This window comes from Glycine soja, chromosome 6, assembly GCF_004193775.1.
Source record: "Glycine soja cultivar W05 chromosome 6, ASM419377v2, whole genome shotgun sequence".
Taxonomy (NCBI): Eukaryota; Viridiplantae; Streptophyta; class Magnoliopsida; order Fabales; family Fabaceae; genus Glycine; species Glycine soja.
The window spans coordinates 25,671,831-25,678,413 of NC_041007.1; the positions used below are offsets into that span (position 1 = coordinate 25,671,831).

A 6,583-nucleotide genomic window follows, 5' to 3' on the forward strand; every position below is an offset into this window, starting at 1 on the left:
ATTGGTTAAGCTCTGAATGGAGGCTCTGGTCTCTTGTTGAAACTGCATGTTCTGCATGGTCATTTGCCTCACAAGTTCTTCGAGGGAAGGTTGCGGAGGAGCCTCAACTGTTGGCTGTTTCTGGGGCTGTTGTTGTTGTTGGATTGGTGGAGGAATGTATGGTCTGCTTGGGCCAGCAGCATTTTGGAAGGAAGGAGCAGGCTGCTATTGTTGTTGCTGAGGGCTAGACCATCTGAGATTAGGGTGATTCCTCCATCCAGGGTTGTATCTATTGCTTGAGAGGTCATAATTGTTCTGTTGTGGTTGATTTTGCTGCTGAGGTTGAGGAGGTCTATTGTAAATGTTTGCAGCATAAGCTTCGGACTGCTCAATTGCTCCAGGTTGCTGCATGGAAGGGCAAAGGTCTGTATGGTGGTCAGCAGAGGAGCACAAACCACAGACCCTTGCGATAGGTACAGATTTCTGGTTCAAGAACAGCTGGGTTACCAAGTTAACCAATGCATCCAGTTTGCCTTCAAGCTTCTTAGTTTCAGATGATGCAGCTGAGTTTGTAGCTACCTCATGCACTCCTCTAATGACTATAGCATCATTTTTGGCGCTAAACTGCTGGGAGTTGGAAGCCATCTTCTCAATTAAATTTCTGGCTTCAGCAGGAGTCATGTCTCCAAGGGCTCCACCACTGGTAGCATCTATCATACTTCTCTCCATATTACTGAGTCCTTCATAAAAATATTGGAGAAGCAGCTGCTCTGAAATCTGATGGTGAGGGCAACTGGCACATAGTTTTTTAAATCTCTCCCAGTATTCATATAGGCTCTCTCCACTGAGTTGTCTAATACCTGAGATATCCTTCCTGATGGTTGTGGTCCTGGAAGCAGGGAAATGTTTTTCTAAGAATACTCTCTTAAGGTCATCCCAGCTCGTGATGGACCTTGGAGCAAGGTAATGCAGCCAGTCCTTCGTCACTCCCTCTAAAGAATGAGGAAAAGCCTTCAGAAATATGTGATCCTCTTGGACATCTGGGGGTTTCATGGTGGAGCAGACAATATGAAATTCTTTCAGATGTTTGTGCGGGTCTTCACCTTTAAGGCCATGAAACTTTGGAAGCAAATGGATCAGCCCAGTTTTAAGAACATATGGGACATCCTCATCAGGGTATTGGATGCACAAGCTTTCGTAGGTGAAATTAGGTGCAGCCATTTCCCTTAGAGTCCTCTCACGGGGTGGAGGTTGTGCCATGTTCTCAGAATGTTCAAAATCAGAATGCTCAAAATTATAATGCTCAAAATCAGGATGTTCAAAATCACCAATAACAGAATGCACAGATTCACCAGTAGTGGAATGCTCAGGATGATCAAAAGGTATAAAATGATTCCTAACTAATCTATGAAATGTCCTATCTATCTCAGGATCAAAGGTTTGTAAGTCAGATGGATTGCCTCTAGTCATACACTACATTCAGCATGCACAACTAGTTGCCTTGTCATGTAAATAAAGGTGTAGGTTTGAACTACAACTACCCTCAAATGATATCCAAATGACTTGAAATTTTGTGAGCAACCTTATAAAATGATGGGAAGATAGCACAAAAAATTTCAGGCAAAAATTCAAAGTCTAACTATGGAAGCTAAAAATGGTAGGTTAAGAAAAATAAGTGAATAAAACTTGAAAAATAAAAAAAATTTGATAGAATCACTATTTTTGGACGATGGAGACCTCAGCAGGCCTATGGCCAGCTGCCATGGTGTAGAAAATTTTTTTCTACCCCAAATACATATATAATAAATGCGATTCTGATAATTGGAACAAAAGTTATGGTCGTTTGAAGTTTTGACAAAAACAAAATTTGCTACTTTTTTGGAACTTTCAAATCTGACCAAACTAAAGGCTCTAGCTATTTTCCCACAAAATATGGATTGAAAGAAGTTACCGCAAAAAAAATTCAGCCAAAAATAACAACCCTAGCCACCGAAACAAAAAATCCCAAATAATTCAGCATGGGTGGTCGCTAAAATCCGTCGCTACATGATTTCTACTACTACTCTGTTTTGCCGCAAGCAAAAATGGTCGCAAAGTCCGTCGCAAAACACTATTCACAGCAAAACACCCAAGACTGAAACAGGGGAAGCGCTTAATAGGAAAACTAAAACAAAACACACACTAAACAACACCAACACACATACTAACACAATACTAACAATTAAACATAAAACACGAAAGACTTAAACATTAACACGACACTAGCTATTATGAACCTTTGGACACTGCTCCCCGGCAACGGCGCCAAATTTGATTGAGGCCGTACCCGAATCAAATAAACATGAAAATGCAGTAACTAGGAAGTGATCCTAGGTCGTTTCCCAACGAGCAATGATAAACCAAATGTTCATAATACACTTGCAGTAACAGTAACGATTGGGGGGGGGGGGGGGTTGTTTGTTTAGTGATTTAAAGGACAGAACAAGTAAACTGGAATACGAAACTACTAATATTAAAAATGGGTTGTTTCCTCTGATTCAGAAGCCATTCTCTTATCCTGGGTTATGGAAAATTCGTCCCTAACAGTTAACCACTTAATCCAACCCTATTTCAATTTACTAAGCAAAAATCAACTTAGGGTTGTCCATACGTGATTAGGCAACACATACACCAGTTAGCCCTTCGTCCATTAAGCATGAACGCAAGTTAGGCTCAGAGGCAATTAATCGAACACGAAGCGTGCACTGATTAATGTTCACGAATTTGGGTTGACTGGTGAAGGGGAAACTGTCAGGAAGCCACATTATAAACGAAACCTCAAAGAGAGTTGGGCTTCGTTCTCAAAAGGAAACAACACCAGAAAATCTAGCCTTCCATAGATTCAAACAGAAAACGCAAATGAAACTAAAACCAGAAACGTAAATGAAGCAGAAACGTAAATGAAAGTAGAAGAAGAAACAAGAACGAAATTGTTATTAGAAGCAGAAAATGGAAAATTGCAATTAAGAACGAAACATTAGCATTCAAGCAGAAAAACGTAAAAACCTAAACAAAGCTCTGAATAATGAATAACATCACTCAAAGTCACTAGGCCCTATTACAATACTCTGGCCCAAAACAAAATAAACGCTGAACCACATAAAATAAAATTGCGAAATTTCATAATTAGAAATTAACTAAGGTAAGCGCTGCTTTATTTGCCCTCTTCAAGTCCACAACCAAAATCCGGATTAAGCCCAATGTTTCATTAATTCCTGAAATTAGATTAAAAACATCAAATTAGCTAAATGAGCCCAAATAATAAAACTGCCTAATTAATTGACAATTAAGACCAATCAGTAATTAAAATGGTGCAAAAAGGGTTTAGAAAATAGAAGAAAATGATGGCACATCACCGCACCTATCCGCCAAGGCTTGATAACCCTTCTTAAAGAATATCAAGACGTCTTTGCGTGGTCGTACCATGACATGCCAGGTCTGGACCTCGACATTGTGCAGCATAAGTTGCCATTGAATCCTGGGTCTTCCCCGGCTAAGCAAAAGCTACGAAGGATGAGACCCGAAATGTCTTTAAAAATCAAAGAAGAAGTAAGAACGCAGTTCGATGCCGGTTTCTTAGCTGTAGCTCGATACTCGGAGTGGGTAGCCAACATTGTCCCGGTCCCAAAAAAGGACGGCAAAGTGCGAATGTGCGTAGACTATCGGGACTTAAACCGAGCCGGTCCTAAAGACAATTTTCCCCTACCACACATTGATATACTGGTAGATAATACAGCCAAGTTTGCCCTTTTCTCTTTTATGGATGGTTTCTCAGGGTATAATTAGATGAAGATGACACCCAAAGATGTGGAGAAGACTACTTTCGTCACCCTATGGGGAACGTTCTGCTACAAAGTGATGGCCTTCGGGCTGAAAAATGCTGGGGTAACCTATCAGAGGGCCATGGTAGTGTTGTTCCATGACATGATGCATAAAGAGATAGAGGTCTATGTAGATGACATGATTGCCAAATCTCAAACTGAGGAGGAACACCTCGTCAATCTGCGTAAGCTGTTTGGAAGGCTGCGAAAATACCAACTGAAACCAAACCCAACCAAGTGCACCTTCGGGGTAAAATCGGGGAAGTTGCTGGGATTTATCGTGAGCCAGAAAGGGATAGAGATAGATCCCGAGAAAGTGAAGGCCATTCTTGAAATGCCAAAGCCACACGAGGAGAAGCAGGTTCGAGGTTTCTTGGGCAGGTTGAATTACATCGCGAGATTTATCTCGCAACTCATCCCTACATGTGAGCCCATCTTCAAGCTGTTGCGTAAGAACCAGGCGGTCCTGTGGAACAGCGATTGCCAAGAGGCCTTCGAGAAGATCAAATAGAGCCTCGCAAACCCCCCAGTGCTCATGCCACCTGTAATAGGAAGACCTCTTTTCCTGTACATGACTGTGTTAGACGAGTCTATGGGGTGCGTGTTGGGTCAGCACGATGAATCTGGGAAAAAGGAACAAGCCATTTACTATCTAAGCAAGAAGTTTACCGCATGTGAGATGAATTACTCAATGCTAGAAAGGACGTGCTGCGCCCTGGTATGGGCATCACATCGTCTTAGGCAGTACATGCTTAGTCATACCACGTGGCTTATTTCCAAAATGGATCCCGTGAAATACATCTTTGAGAAACCGACCCTCACGGGACGAATTGCTAGGTGGCAGGTACTACTATCTGAATTCGATATTGTGTACGTCACCCAAATGGCGATAAAGGGAAGCACCTTGACAGATTATTTAGCCCAACAACCCCTCCAAGATTATCAACCGATGCACCCTGAGTTCCCGGATGAAGACATCATGGCCCTATTCGAAGAGAAGCGGATGCACGAGGACATAGACAAATGGATTGTTTGCTTCGATGGGGCATCTAATGCTTTGGGCCATGGAGTAGGGGCAGTCCTTGTATCCCCGGATGATCAGTGTATTCCTTTCAGGGCAAGGCTAGGTTTCGATTGTACCAACAATATGGCCGAATATGAAGCGTGCGCCCTTGGGATTCAAGCAACCATTGATTTTGACGTAAAGCTACTCAAAGTGTATGGGGACTCGGCTTTGGTAATACGCTAGTTGAGAGGAGAATGGGAAACTAGGGATCCAAAGTTGATACTCTATCAAACTCATATCTTGAAGTTAGCCGAATTCTTTGACGACATTTCTTTCCACCACATACCTCAGGAAGAGAACCAAATGGTCGATGCATTGGCCACCTTGGCATCCATGTTTCAACTTGCCCCACACGGGGATCTACCGTACATTGAATTCAGATCTTGGGGCAAGCCGGCACATTGTTGTGCGATAGAGGAAGAGCGAGATGGGAAATCGTGGTATTTTGACATCAAACAATATGTTGAGAACAAAGAATATCCACCAGGGATTTCCGACAATGACAAAAGAATGTTAAGGAGATTGGCTACTGGTTTCTTTGTGAGTGGTACCATTATGTACAAACGAAACCACGACATGACCCTCCTACGATGCGTAGATGCCAAAGAGGTGAACTACGTGATTGAGGAAATCCACGGGGGTTCATTTTGGACGCAATCCAATGGGCACGCTATGGCAGGGAAGATCCTTAGAGCCGGTTATTACTGGCTCACTATGGAAAGCGATTGTTGCGCCCATGTAAGGAAATGCCATAAATGTCAAGCATACACGGACAATTTCAATGTTTTGCCACATCCTCTGAATGTCATGTCCGCCCCTTGGCCTTTTTCCATGTGGGGGATAGATGTCATTCGGGCCATCGAACCCAAAGCTTCGAATGGTCATCGCTTCATTCTTGTGGCGATAGATTACTTCACCAAATGGGTTGAAGTGGCTTCTTATACCAATGTCACGAGGAGTGTGGTGGTCAGATTCATAAAGAAGGAACTGATTTGTCGATACAGACTCCCTAGGAAGAGCATTACTAACAATGGCACCAATCTGAACAACAAAATGATGCAGGAAATGTGCGAGGATTTCAAGATCTAGCATCATAACTCCACCCCTTATCGGCCAAAGATGAATGGGGCTGTAGAGGCTGCAAATAAAAATATTAAGAAGATTATTCAGAAGATGACGGTGTCATACAAAGATTGGCATGAGATGCTTCCTTTCGCTCTACACGGATATAGAACCTCGGTACGAACTTCTATTGGGGCAACGCCATATTCCTTTGTTTATGGGATGGAAGCGGTACTCCCATTTGAGGTAGAGGTCCCTTCCCAGAAGATTCTAGCGGAATCAGGCCTAGAAGAGTCAGAGTGGGCTCAAACACGCTACGACCAACTCAACCTTATTGAAGGTAAGCGTTTGACGGCCATAAGCCATGGGCGCCTGTATCAACAAAGGATAAAGAACGCGTTCGACAAGAAGGTACGCCCACGCAGGTTCAACAAGGGGGACCTTGTGCTGAAAAAGATATCCCACGCTGTTAAAGATAATCGAGGGAAGTGGGCCCCGAATTATGAAGGACCTTTCGTTGTGAAAAGGGCTTTTTCTGGGGGGGCTCTGGTACTCACCAACATGGATGGCGATGAACTACCCTCTCCCGTGAACTCCGATGTCGTTAAGCGACATT

General features: G+C 43.1%; 1 non-coding gene across 1 annotated transcript; it reads left to right on the forward strand.

The window, feature by feature from the left end:
• Positions 1-754: 754 nt before the first annotated feature.
• Positions 755-861, forward strand: LOC114417577. Its single transcript, XR_003667837.1, has one exon. It is a non-coding gene; the product is annotated as a small nucleolar RNA R71 (small nucleolar RNA).
• The last annotated feature ends 5,722 nt before the right edge of the window (positions 862-6,583 follow it).